Raw genomic sequence first — 13,821 nt, 5'->3', positions numbered from 1 at the left:
TCTGTGGGGGCGCGCCAGCGCACCCACTGCATGTAGCCCCCGAGATTCGGGCCGACTACTGAGCAGTCGGGCCGGATCTCCCGGCAACTACTTTGTCTTCTTCCTCGCGGGGGCGCGTCAGCGCACCCGCTGGGTGTAGCCCCCGAGATTCGGGCCGACTACTGAGCAGTCGTGCCGGATCTCCCGTCAACTACTTTGTCTTCTTCTTCGCGGGGGCGCGTCAGCGCACCCGCTGGGTGTAGCCCCCGAGATCTGGGACGACTGCTGAGCTGTCGGGCCGGATCTCCCAGCAACTACTTTTTTCCTCTTCTTCACGGGGGCGCATCAGCGCACTCGCTGGGTGTAGCCCCCAAGATCTGGGCCGACTGCTAAGCTGTCGGGCAGGATCTCCCGGCAACTACTTTTTCTTCTTCTTCGCGGGGGCGCATCAACACACCCGCTGGGTGTAGCCCCCGAGATCTGGGCCAACTGCTGAGCTGTCGGGCCGGATCTCCTGGCAACTACTTTTTTCTTCTTCTTCGCGGGGGCGCGTCAGCGCACCCGCTGGGTGTAGCCCCCGAGATCTGGGCCGACTGCTGAGCTGTCGGGCCGGATCTCCCGGCGACTACTTTGTATTCTTCTTCGCGGGGGCGCGTCAGCGCACCCGCTGGGTGTAGCCCCCGAGATCTGGGCCGGCTGCTGGGTAGTCGGGCCGGGTCTCCCGGTGACTTCTTTGTCTTCTTCTTTTTCTTCTTCAGACAGCTGGGCGGGCGGACCCCGACACAGCAGTCGGGCTCTTTGCAGCCGGCCAGGTAGCCAATGGTCGGACACACATTTCTTTTCTCTCTCTTTGTTTTTGAGCAGCCGGCTACGCGAGCGGCCCAGCCCACTTTTTACAGCGGCCCCTAGGCAACGGCCTCTTCTTTTTCTTTCTGTCCGGCTCCACGCGGCGAGCCGGACCCTCCTCTTTTTTTTTCACAGCCAGCCGGCTAGGCACACAGCCCTTGACTCTTTTCTTTAACACTGCTCTGCTCTTTTCTTTCCCCATCCCTGTGTGCTCTGCTCTTTTCACAGGATATGTTCTATAGGCTCGTACCGCTGCATCCTCCACCAATAAGGAGGCAAGCACTTCAGTCTGGTTGAGTCATTCTGAAAACTGGGCCAGAGCATGATTAACGACGAGGATTCGTCTGATGGATGGATCCGATGGCTGTAGAGGATAGTTCCTTCCAGTCTCACACATGGGCAGGGTGGCCCAGTGGTTGTCTGACAGGCTCAAAAAATTCTACATCCAGCGGATGATGAAGAAGATGGTCCTGCCCGGACTGCGAAACCAACAGCAACGCGGTAGCATAGTACCGCCCCACGGTGGGCGCCAAATGTCGTGGTATTCTCACGGGGGGTGTGCAAGAAGACCTATGCCACAAGGTGGCTTCGTGTGAGGGCAAGACTGCTGCTAGAATATCCAGGGATGGGTATGCGAGTAGCACACGCTAGTTTACCCAGGTTCGGGGCTCTCCAGAGAGATAACACCCCTACTCCTGCATGTCTGAGTATATGTGGTATATCTGTAGTACAGAGTGCTCCTGGAGCTGTATCTGAGGTCAGTGCCATGGGCATCTAGCCTCGTATATGCATGTGGCATGGTGACCGTTGCTCTTGGCCGAATGGGTGTGCTTGGGCATGCTTGCCCGTGGGAGTGGATGGATGGATTGCTAGCTAGCTCTCTTGCTAGCTAGCTAGCTAGCTTGTGTGTGTGCGTGAGTGTGTCCATCCCCTGATGGATGGGTGTCTGCCTATATATATAGGAGTTGGCATGAGTGGTAGTGGCTTTGGTTGTAAGCTACCTTGGGTAGCTTACAAGCCAAGCTATGTAGGCATGGCTAGTGGCATGGTGCATGTCATGCTTGTCCCCTGGGGTACTTTATAAATCAGTACCCAGGGGACACGGTACCCTGTAGATGACATCGCAGTATGGTCATCCCGTCGGTGTCTCGTCAGGCTGCAGTTGACTTCGGGCAGTCTGCCTGGCGGAGGAGTCGGCAGCCAGCAGTCGGCCTAGTGGAGGAGTCGGCAGCCAGCAGTCGGCCTGGTGGAGCAGTCGGCAGCCAGCAGTCGGCCTGGTGGAGCAGTCAGCAGCCAGCAGTCGGCAGCCAACAGTCGGCCTGGTGGAGCATTCAACAGCCAACAGTCAGCTGCCGGCCAGGTAGTTGGACTGAGGGGCTTTCCTAGCCCCGATGTCTTGAATTCTTGTCTCACCGTCTTCGGGGTATCTGTGTCCAATTGCTCCGACAGATGTGAACTAGATTATTAACTCTAGTGCAAGTGGGAGACTATTGGAAATATTCCCTACAGGCAATAATAAAATGGTTATTATTGTATTTCCTTGTTGATGATAATTGTCTATTGTTCATGCTATAATTGTATTATCCGGAAACCGTAATACATGTGCGAATACATAGACCACAACATGTCCCTAGTAAGCCACTAGTTGACTAGCTCGTTGACCAATAGATGGTCATGGTTTCCTGACCATGGACATTGGATGTCATTGATAACGGGATCACATCATTAGGAGAATGATGTGATGGACAAGACCCAATCCTAAGCATAGCGCAAGATCGTGTAGTTCGTCTGCTAAAGCTTTTCTAATGTCAAGTATCATTTCCTTAGACCATGAGATTGTGCAACTCTCGGATACCGTAGGAATGTTTTGGGTGTGCCAAACATCACAACGTAACTGGGTGGCTATAAAGGCACACTACGGGTATCTCCGAAAGTGTCTATTGGGTTGGCACGAATCGAGACTGGGATTTGTCACTCTGTGTGACGGAGAGATATCTTTGGGACCACTCGGTAGGACATCATCATGAGCTCAATGTGACCAAAGAGTTGATCACGGGATGATGTGTTTACGGAACGAGTAAAAGTGACTTGGCGGTAACGAGATTGAACGAGGTATTGAAATACCGACGATCAAATCTCAGGCAAGTAACGTACCAATTGACAAAGGGAATTGTATACGAGATAGATTGAATCCCCGACATCGTAGTTCATCCGATGAGATCATCGTGGAACATGTGGGAGCCAACATGGGTATCTAGATCCCGCTGTTGGTTATTGGCCGAGGAGTTGTCTCGGTCATGTCTGCATGGTTCCCGAACCCGTAGGGTCGACACACTTAAGGTTCGATGACACTAGGGTTATTAGGAAGACTGGTATGTGATTACCGAATGTTGTTCGAAGTCCCGGATGAGATCCCGGACGTCACTAGGAGTTCCGGAATGGTCCGAAGGTAAAGATTTATATATGGAAAGTTGTTGTTCGGGTTCCAGGAAAAGTTCGGTTTTTTCCGGTATTGTACCGGGAAGCTTCCGGAAGGTTTCGAAGGATTCCGGAGGGGTCCGGAGGTCCGGAAAATGTTCCACCACATCCAATACAGCAGCATGGGCTGTAGGGGGGCTCCCTAGCCTTAATGGGCCAGAGGCACCAGCCCCCCCAAGGCCCATGCGCATGGGAGAGGGGAAACCCTAAGGGGAGGGCCTCCACTTGACTTGGGAGGCACTCCTCCCCCCTTGGCCACCGCCCCCAACCCTAGATGGGATCTAGGGGGACCGGCCCCCTCTCTCCCCACCTATAAATAGTGGAGGGGTGGGAGGGCGGCCACACCCTTGCACCTGGCGCAGCCCCTCCCCTCCAATACCTCTCCTCCTCCGCGTGAGCTTGGCGAAGCCCTGCCAGAGAACTGCCACTCCATCAACACCACGCCATCGTGCTGCTGTTGGACTCTCTTCCTCAACCTCTCCCTCCTCCTTGCTGGATCAAGGCACGGGAGACGTATCCGTTCTGTACATGTGTTCAACGCGGAGGTGCCGTCCGTTCGGTGCTAGGATCATCGTTGATTTGGATCACGACGAGAACGACTCCATCAACCCCGTTCTCTTGAACGCTTCCGCTTAGCGATCTTCAAGGGTATGAAGATGCACTCCCTCTCTCTCGTTGCTAGTATCTCCTAGATTGATCTTGGTGAGACGTAGGAAATTTTTCAATTATTGCTACGTTCCCCAACATGGATTATATACTTTGGCCGGACTGTTGGACTATGAAGATACAAGATTGAAGACTTCGTCCCGTGTCCAGGTGGGACTCTCCTTTGCGTGGAAGGCAAGCTTGGCAATTCAGATATGTATACCTCTCACCGTCGGCTGAAGCAGTGGGCGCGTGAGGTCACTGCGGCAGAGCCATCATTCGATGCCCAGAAGCCACTGAAGTGGTCCAGCACACCTATCATCTTTGACACTGAGGATCACCCTGATTTCACAACTGCGATCGGGTGTTTGCCATTATTGGTTTCACCAACAATACGCAACCTCAAGGTGACAAAGGTGCTAGTTGATGGCGGGGCCGGTCTGAACTTGATCTCACCCACTGTGATCAAGAGGATGCAAATCCCCGATGGAGATCTTGAAGAGACGGGCACATTTCAAGGAGTCAACCCAGGGTGGAGTAAGCCGAAGGGTAAGATCATGTTGTCCGTTACATTCGGGGACGAGCTGAACTACATGACAGAGAAGATCGTTTTTATGTCGCCAAGATCCCCCTGCCATATAATGGGACCCTTGGTCGCCCAACGCTGGCCAAGTTCATGGCAGCATCACATTACGCCTACAACACGTTGAAGATGCCCGGGCCATTGAGCATCATCACCGTCCCCTCTGACAAGAAAGACGCACTCATCTGCGCCGATCAACTCTACCGAGAGGCGGTTGCAGCAACTGCCACCAAGGCACTTGCTCCTGCCGCTGTAGGCCCTTGAGGGAAGAAGACCGGCAAGACCTCTTTCGGCAAGACCTCTCGCACCCACTCCGGCAAGCGCGCCTCTTCGGAGTGCAGCGCTCCCATCAAGGACGTGCCAGAGAGTTCCACCGGCAAGAGCAAGAAATCCAAGGCAGCAGCACCAGAGATCAAGAAGGTGTCCGTCAAGGAGGACGACACGGGTGGGGCTGTTACTATAAGCTCCACCCTTGATAGCAAATAGGAAAGCACACTCGTCGCCGTCCTGCGGGCGAATGTTGACGTGTTTGCGTGGCAAGCATCTAACATCCCCGGCATTCCCAGGGAGGTGATTGAGCACCATCTTGCTGTCTGTCCTCATGCGCAGCTCATCAAGCAGAAGGTCAGGAAGCAAGCTTTGGAGCGGCAAGAGTTCATCATCAAAGAGATTAGGAAGTTGGAGGCGGCAGGTTTAGTCAAAGGAGTGCTCCACCCCACGTGGTTGGCCAATCCTGTGGTGGTGCGTAAGGCAAATGGGAAGTGGAGGCTGTGTATTGATTACATAGACATCAATAAGGCTTGTCCAAAGGATCCCTTCCCTCTGCCATGCATCGACCAGATTGTGGACTCCACTACCAGGTGTGACCTGTTGTCATTCCTCGATGCCTACTCAGGGTACCATCAGATCTTCATGATGAAGGAAGACGAAGAAAAGACCGCGTTCATCACCCCATGTGGTACGTACTGTTTGTACGAATGCCTTTCGGGTTGAAAAGCGCTGGTTCGACATTTGCCCAAGCAGTCCAAATTGGTTTTGAGCCCCAGCTGCATAGAAATATGGAAGCTTACATGGATGATATAGTAGTCAAAACCAAGGACAAGGCTACGCTCGTGCAGGATCTGGAAGAAACATTTGCAAATCTGCGCAAGATCAACCTCAAGCTCAACCCAGAGAAGTGTGTGTTCGGTGTCCCATCCGGCAAACTTCTTGGGTTCTTTGTGTCTCATCACGGGATCGATCGAATCCCGACAAGATCAAAGCAATTGAGCAGATTGAGGCGCCGAAGCGAGTCAAAGACGTCTGTAGGCTTGATGGATGTGTTACTGCCCTAAGTAGGTTCATCTCCAAATCTGCTGAGCACGCCCTCCCCTTCTTCAAAGTTTTGAAGAAGGCGGGTTCGATGAAATGGACCCCGGAGGCAGAGGCAGCACATCAAGATTTGAAGAGGTACCTCTCCTCCACGCCAATGCTAGTCGCGCCTAAGCCACAAGAGTCGTTGCTGCTATATCTAGCGGCGACGAATCAAGTGGTCAGTGCTGCGCTAGTAGCACAGAGGGAACTTGAGGAAGAAGCAGTAGTGGCAGCGGAGCCGTTGGATGATGGGCCAAGGCTCTTCCCGGCAGGGCCTGGCGCTGGCAAGGCAGAACCCCCGGCAAGGCTCGGTCCCGGCAAGACATAGTCTGCGCATATGGGCGATGTTGAACAAAAGAAGAATGTGGTGTAGCACCCAGTTTATTTTGTCAGTTCCCTCTTGCAGGGGGCTAGGTCAAGATATTCTGGTATGCATAAGCTGCTTTTCGTCCTCCTTATGGCCTGAAGAAAGCTGCGCCACTACTTTCAAGCGCACGAGATCACCGTCGTCACCCGCCTCCCTTTGCAACAGATCTTGCACAACCCAGATGCGACTGGAAGGATCGTGGAATGGGCATTGGAGCTGTTGAGATTTGGCCTCAAGTTTGAAAGTACTTCAACCATCAAGAGCCGAGCCTTGGTGGAGTTCATAGCAGAATGGACCTCAACGCTCAACGAGGTGGTTCAAGAGACCACCCTTCCCGACAAGGAGACGAGCCGTGATTGGATAATGTACTTTGATGGAGCTTTCTCGCTGCAAGGTGCTGGTGCCGGCATGCTACTCGTCGCACCCACCGGAGAGTGCCTCAAGTATGTGGTCCAGATGCACTTCCCCCAGGAAAAATCAATGAACAACACGAAAGAGTACGAGGGATTACTTGCCAGTCTTAGGATCGTGGTAGACCTCGGAATCAAGAAGCTCATCATCAGTGGTGATTCGTAGCTCGTCGACAAGCAAGCTAACAAGGATTATCAGAGCCTGTTGATGGAGGCATATGTGGATGAGGTGAGGAAATTGGAGGAGTGTTTTGACGGTCTGCAAGTAGAGCATGTTCCCCGAGCAAAGAACAGCATTGCCCACGACTTGTCAAAGCGCGCTGCCCTCAAGTTTCCTGTGGAACCAAGTACCTTTGTGCTTCAATTAACCCAGCCATCCGTTGAGCCATCAGCAGGAAAGAATAAACAAAGGAAAGTGGGCCCCGGCAAGTACTTTCCCGCTGTGCTCCCAGGAGCCGCCGGCAAAGTCGTTGTCGGGTGCCACAAGCTAGCCGAGGAGCAGCAACCTCCGGTAGGGCCCCAAGCCCTGGCCGTGGAGGTAGCTGCCCCTACTGCCGAAGATGGGCCTTTAGTCCTTGCCGTCGAGCCCCAGGCTCCGGCATGGACGCGACACACCGTCCGTTTCCTCTAAACAGGGGAACTCCCTGAGGAACGGGAAGAAGCAGAGAAGGTAGCCCGTCGGTCCAGCATGTACCAGTTTGTTGATGATGCCCTATACAGAAGAAGACCGAACGGCGTGAAATTGAAGTACATTCCTCGGGAGGACGGACTGGAGCTGTTGGCAGAGATACATGGAGGCATGTGTGGCTCCCACGTAGGGTCAAGAGAGCTTGCCGGCAAAGCGTTCCGGCAAGGTTTCTTCTGGCCCACCGCTCTCTAGGATGCAACTGCACTAGTAACCAAGTATGAAGCTTCCAGTTCCATTCAAAGAAGCTTCATCAACCAACTCAAGCTCTTCATACAATCCATCTTTCCTGGCCATTTTCGGTCTGGGGGCTCGACATACTGGGCTCCTTTCCCCGTGATGTCAGGGGCTTTGAGTACTTGTACGTAGCGATCGACAAGTTCACAAAGTGACCGGAAGTGGAGCCGGTGAGAAAGGTGACAACACAGTCAGCCATCAAGTTCTCCAAGGGGCTAGTCTACCATTTTGGTGTGCAAATAGGGTCATCACCGATAATGGCACACAGTTCACGAGCCGCACCTTCATGCAATACATCCAAGACCTTGGCAACAAGGTTTGTTTTGCTTCTGTTGCTCATCCTAGAAGTAACCACCAGGCCGAGAGGGCAAATGCTGAAGTGTTGCGAGGCCTCAAGACCAGGAATTTTGACAAGCTCCACAAGTGTGGAACGTGCTGGATTGATGAGTGCCAACGGTTCTTTGGTCGATCAGAACGACGCCAAATCGAGCCACTGGCCAGACACCCTTTGCCCTGGTATATGGGGCAGAAGCAGTTCTCCCCACGAAGCTCATATACGGGTCACCTCGAGTGCTCGCTTATGATGAGCTTGAGCAAGAGCAGTTGCACCAAGATGACGCGACGCTCCTTGAGGAAGATCGTCTCCAGGATCCTGTGCGAGCTGCTCGCTATCTACAAGCCTTGCATCGCTACCATAGCCGCAAGGTTCATACCCGAAGCCTTGAGGAAGGCGACCTTGTTCTTTGGCGGGTTCAATCCGCCAAGAATTCCAACAAGTTGACGCCGAAGTAGGAAGGCCCTTATCGGGTGATACGAGTCACCAGGACCGGCACAGTCCGCTAGGAGACCGAAGATGGAATTCTAGTGAGCAACTCCTGGAACATCGAACATCTTCGCAAGTTTTACCCACAAGGCGCGGTTGGCTGGCCTCCCGGAAGGCCATTTTTTGTACAAGCCTTGCCAGCAAGGCATGTAACCCTTTGTAGAAAGCCAGGCGCAGATCCTGAAAAACAGATAAATAAATGAAGCACTGGCACCCTAGAATTTAGCATGCATGTTAGCTTGAGTCTCTCTCTCTATTAGGGTTGATAGTGCTTGGCGGCAGCTAACCCCTAGTATAGAGGTCGAGTGCGTGTCTTTTTGTCTCTTCTAGTCCTCTTTTGGCTCGCAGGCCGCACATGCATTTCTGCAGAACCGTTCGGAGAAAAGAAGATGGACCGACACCTCGACCCCGACAAGCTATGGTTGCCGGGGCTGCAGATTCAGATAAGTCTTTTCTCCCCCGATGTACATTTCTGTATGAAGCTTAAACATACGGGACTTCGTTCACTCCTAGGCCACTGTGCTCCCTCGTTCCTATACCGAAAGATTCTCCTTTGGGTCAAAACTTGGTTGTAGTCGCGCTATAAAGGGGACGAGCGAGGGGCCTAATCCTGCTTTACTCCCATCTCCGCCAAGGGCGTGAGTATGGTCGGGCTATAAAGCGGGAGGACGGCAAGGTTTGTAGTCGGGCGACATTGTTTGCTTAAAATAACAAGGACTTACTCCTCGATGTGGGCCTCGCTCACGCACAAAAGAACCCGTCAAACACCCTTTTCATTAATATGTTGATCAAACAAGTACAATTCATACAGACTGAGCAAGGGTTTATAAAGTCTAGATTCGACAAGTCCCCACAGGCTTAAGATCTAAAAAAAGAAGATAAGATGCCTGTAATCCCTTTCTTGTCCCTCTCTGGAAGCGGATCGAGACAGCAAGAGGGAAAAAGGAATGCCTAGGCGAGGTACGAGCAGCAGAAGACACCAAGAGAACATCCCGGCGGCCGCCCAGAAGAAGGCTGGTGATGATGGTGCCAGGGAAGAAGCTGGAAGATGAGGCAGTGGACCGCCAATACACGACGAAGGCGTCAATGCCATCATACTCCGAATTGACGGCCCGCCACCCGCCTTCTTCATATTCTCCGGCCCTCCAGCGCCAGCCGCCAGAAGCAACGGCCCTGAGAAGTTCAAGGAGCTGGCTCAAGGAGTCGCCGCCAAGAACTACCCCTCCCCGGCAGATCACTCTGCCAGGGAGAAGGCCAGGTGCAAATGGTGGTGCTGCTGACGTTGCCTAGGGATGGGGCATCCGACATCTTGTCGGACCCGTCCTCGTCGTCCTCCCCACCGGTCCCCTCCTCGTCGCCATCGCTCGAGGAGGAGCTCTCGTCGTCGGTCGAGCTCTCCGCGCAGCACCCTAACCTGTGCCCCGAGCGCCCGAAGACCTTGATGGAGAGCAGGTTGCTCTCCACTAACTTGAAGTAGAGGATGTGCCCTTTCATCAAGCAATGGGTGCATGCGAAGGTTTTCCAGCCCCGACGAAGGAGCATCACATGAGGGGAGGGAAACCTTGTGTTCACCCACATGTCATCGTTGCAACACCCCTTCATGTGGAGCCTCGGCCTCGGTGGCTGGTCGATCTCCAGCACCCTCGCGAACGCCTCAAGAAGGCAAAGGCAGCTGTGCGGCGGCTCACACAACTGCAGGATGAACTCCAACATTGTGTCCCCGACATGGCCGCTCGACGAAGCAGGAGGAGATGGTGGAGGAGATGGTGACGACGCAGGTATCCCCCTTCCGCGCCCACCTCTGCTTCGACTGCCTCGCCGGCCGCGGCCCCATCCAGCACCTCTGCCTCGAGCGTGGCTTTCACCTTGGGCGTCTGGCTCTTCCTTAACCGCCGCGGCTCTCCGGTGGGAGAAAGACCTAGTCGCCTCCGCAGAAGGACGACCACGACTGCGCCCTCTCGCCATGGCAAAGGAAGAGAAGGGATCAAACTGGAAGAAGACAAATGCAAAAAGACGCTACCCCTCTCCCCTTTTTATAGGCGGACAGGGCCGAGCGAGCCTGAGGGCGGCCACCCCAATAAACCAATCCAGCAGCCGGGGGCGTGAGGAATTAGGACCGACCCGCTGCTCCAATCAGCGGTACCCGGCCCCCCGCCTCGGCATTAAAGCCCGTACCCTCCGTGTCCATCGCTTGCGCTCCCCGAGGCATGGGCGACACGTGGCGGGCGAGCTAGCATTCAGATGGCAAGTGGGACGGCCGTTTCACGCCCCGTGATTGTGGGGCGCAGGCACCATGATGGCCACGACCCGAGTCCACTTAGTAAATGAGCCGCGCCCCTGCGTTTTCCTCTTTTTTATGGGGAAGACGCGGGCCGCTTCTTTACTATTCATCATGAGGTGACGCAAGCACACTACAACCAAACCACGCACGACCCCCACATCACGCACTCAATGTGAGTCATGGCGAAGGAGTTGCCGAAGTAAAAACTCTGCCATGCGTGCCCGCGCCCATTTTGGGCCTGGCCCAACAATGCTCCGCGCTTATGTATGGCTCAGGCCTGGGGGCTCCTGTCGGTGTACAAAAGTAGGGGCCCTTCTGTACCCCTTAACTTGTGCATGAGCAGTCGTAGCCACACCTGCAGCCGGGCTCGGCGGGGCAGAGGAAGCGAAGATACAAAGCTGCCGAGGCAGCATGTAAGCCAGAAGCATAAAGAGCAAAGGAACAAGATGGGCTTCCCCCGGCAAGAGCCTTTCCTGGGTGGCCTACATGGCCCCGACGAGAGCCTTGCCGGGGCAACTTGCCCAACACCAGCAAGACCGCCACCGTTGAGCCTCAGAGTTATGACACCATCGACAAGTGTCAAGACCGAGGCTCGGGCGTGCCTCCATGGTGGCATGCAGATCTTAGTGGAGACTGAAGGCCTGCAAGACTAGATGAGAATCGAAAGACAAAGGCGCCCCGGCAAAGACCCTTGGCGGGGATGCCCACAAGACCCTAGCAAGATCCTTGCCGGGGCCCCGGCAAGACTCTTCCCGGGACATCTGCAGGGCCACAACTAGGCCCGCACTTACCAAGGTTTCACCGCCCCATGGCTGTTCCGACGCAGCAGCTAGCCTGCCAACTAGGCACACACCTACGTGGCAGCATGCTGCTTCTAGGCCAACCAGGCAAGCACCTGCGTGGTGGCATGAAGATCTTCGAGAAGACCCTGCCACTGCACTAGCGCAGCAGCCAGCCAGCTAGCGTGGCGCTACATGCCTCGTCGGCTTGGACGCACGTCGAAGCAAGGCAAGGCAGCGGCAGACAAGACGAGCTTCCTTGCCGTCCCCGATAAAGCAAGTGGACACGTCGGCAGCACATTAAATGTCTTTTGTCCCACGATGTCAGGGATAGACTTGTACATTGTAGGCACTTTCCACCTCCTGTGTGCCGATGTGGTAGCCCCTTTGACATATAAAAGGAGGCCCGAGTCATACCGAGAGAGGATTCGGACTATTCGGACTCTTTGGACTAGGCATGCATCGTAGCTAGTTCAAGATCTCAAGAACACCAAATATACACTGAAGCAGGACTAGGGCATTACCCATCGTTTGCGGCCCGAACCTGGGTAAAATCCCCCCGTTGATATTCTAAACCCGCTCTTTCCACAGCCCCGCGCCCTGTAAACTGTAGTAGGGATTCCCCGTGATCCCATAGGTGTCGTTCTCCCCGACACACACCGTGCTCAAAAACATATAAGTGAAGCACTAGAGAAACTCCATAGCTCAAATTTTTTGAGTGAAGCACATAGAGCAATTCTAACAAATCATAGCATTATCATAGCTCTCTCAAATAGGTGTGTCCAGCAAGGATGATTTCGACAAACTAAAAATAAAAGCAAGCAAAGACTCATATAATATAAGACGCTCCAAGCAAAACTCGTGATATGTGACAAATAAAAATATAGCTCCATGTAAAATTACCGATGGTCATTAGAAGAAAGAGGGGATACCTTCTGGGGCATCCCCAAGCTTAGTTGCTTGGTTCTCCTTGAATATTCACTTGGGGTGCCATGGGCACCCCCAAGCTTAGGATCTTTTTACTCCTGAATCCTTCATCCATCATGATCTCACCGAAAACTTGAAAACTTCAATCACACAAAACTTAGAAAAAACCCTCATGAGATCCATTAGTATAACAAAGCAAATCAGCACTCTAAGTTCTATTGTGAAACATTCAAATTTTATTATTGCATTATACCTACTGTATTCCAAGTTTTCCATGGCTTATACCCCCCGATACAATCCATAGATTCATCAAAATAAGAACACAATGCAACGAAAACAGAATCTGTCAAAAACAGAATAGTTTGTAGTAGTCTAGACTTTGTCCATACTTCTGTAACTCCAAAATTCTGAAAAGTAGGACAACATGTGCAATTTGTATATCAATCTTGTGTAAAAAAATCAGAATTTTATCGCGCTTCTGTGATTTTTAAAAATTCTGCTACTGGGTGCAAAACTTTCTGTTTTTCAACAAGATCAAATCAACTATCACCCAACATGATCCTAAAGGCTATTTTATTCATTGGGTTGCCTCACAAAAAGCACCATCGTTTTATGCCCTAGCTAGGCATAATGCATAGATTCAAGTATTGTCATCTTTGGTTTTTGCTACCTTAGTGAGGGCTTTCTCAAACCTGGGAGGTTCTTTACGCTTTCCAATATTCTCGGGAAAGGAGACCATCTTGAGATCTAAAATATTCAACCGCTTATTACAAAGAGTAATCAGAGTATTCATGGGATAGAGATTTCCATTAATACGTTTGAGGGGTTCATTACATTTTTGCAACTCACTCAATTTTTTCAGTAGGTCACCCAATTTATCTAATATTTGAATCCCTTCTTGTGTAAAGGTAAACCCCTTTTTTGGTGGTGGAATTCCCAATAATCCCTTTATTATTTCATAGGTAACATTAGAATCAACTAAAACAAAATTTCCTTTAGCGGCTGTCGGTGTACTAGAGTAGGGGTACCCTAGTATCCCGAACTTGTGCACGGGCAGTCGCAGCATCCCGCGGCAAGGTTTGCCGGGTGACCGCCAAGGTCCTCCGTGGTTCCTTTGGAGCCATTGAAGAACAAAGTATCCAAACCAAGACACCACAAGACCCCGGCAAGAGGAGCTTGCCGGGAAGGCCAACCAAGGCAAGGCGCTTAAGGAGACAAGACCCCGACAAGAGGAGCTTGCCGGGAAGGCCACCCAAGGCATCTCAAGGAACTTGCCGCGGCGCGCCTCGCGTCCCGGCAAGGCCCGATGAGCGACAAGCTCCCGGACGCGACAAGACAACGACCGCGGCAAGGCGCTTGCCGCGGCAAGCCACCACTCTGTGCCCGCGCTCCAGCACATGCACCAACGTGTCGCTCTGGGACCCTTCC

The 13,821-nt window shown here is 52.9% G+C and overlaps 1 non-coding gene across 1 annotated transcript; it reads left to right on the top strand.

The window, feature by feature from the left end:
* The first annotated feature begins 1,038 nt into the window (after positions 1-1,038).
* On the top strand, positions 1,039-1,255 carry LOC123038549 (small nucleolar RNA U3). Its single transcript, XR_006417931.1, has one exon. It is a non-coding gene; the product is annotated as a small nucleolar RNA U3 (small nucleolar RNA).
* The last annotated feature ends 12,566 nt before the right edge of the window (positions 1,256-13,821 follow it).

This window comes from Triticum aestivum, chromosome 2A (genome assembly GCF_018294505.1).
Source record: "Triticum aestivum cultivar Chinese Spring chromosome 2A, IWGSC CS RefSeq v2.1, whole genome shotgun sequence".
In the NCBI taxonomy this organism is placed as follows: domain Eukaryota; kingdom Viridiplantae; phylum Streptophyta; class Magnoliopsida; order Poales; family Poaceae; genus Triticum; species Triticum aestivum.
Note: the sequence above shows the minus strand (reverse complement) of the source record. Positions and strands in the feature narration are given on the sequence as shown.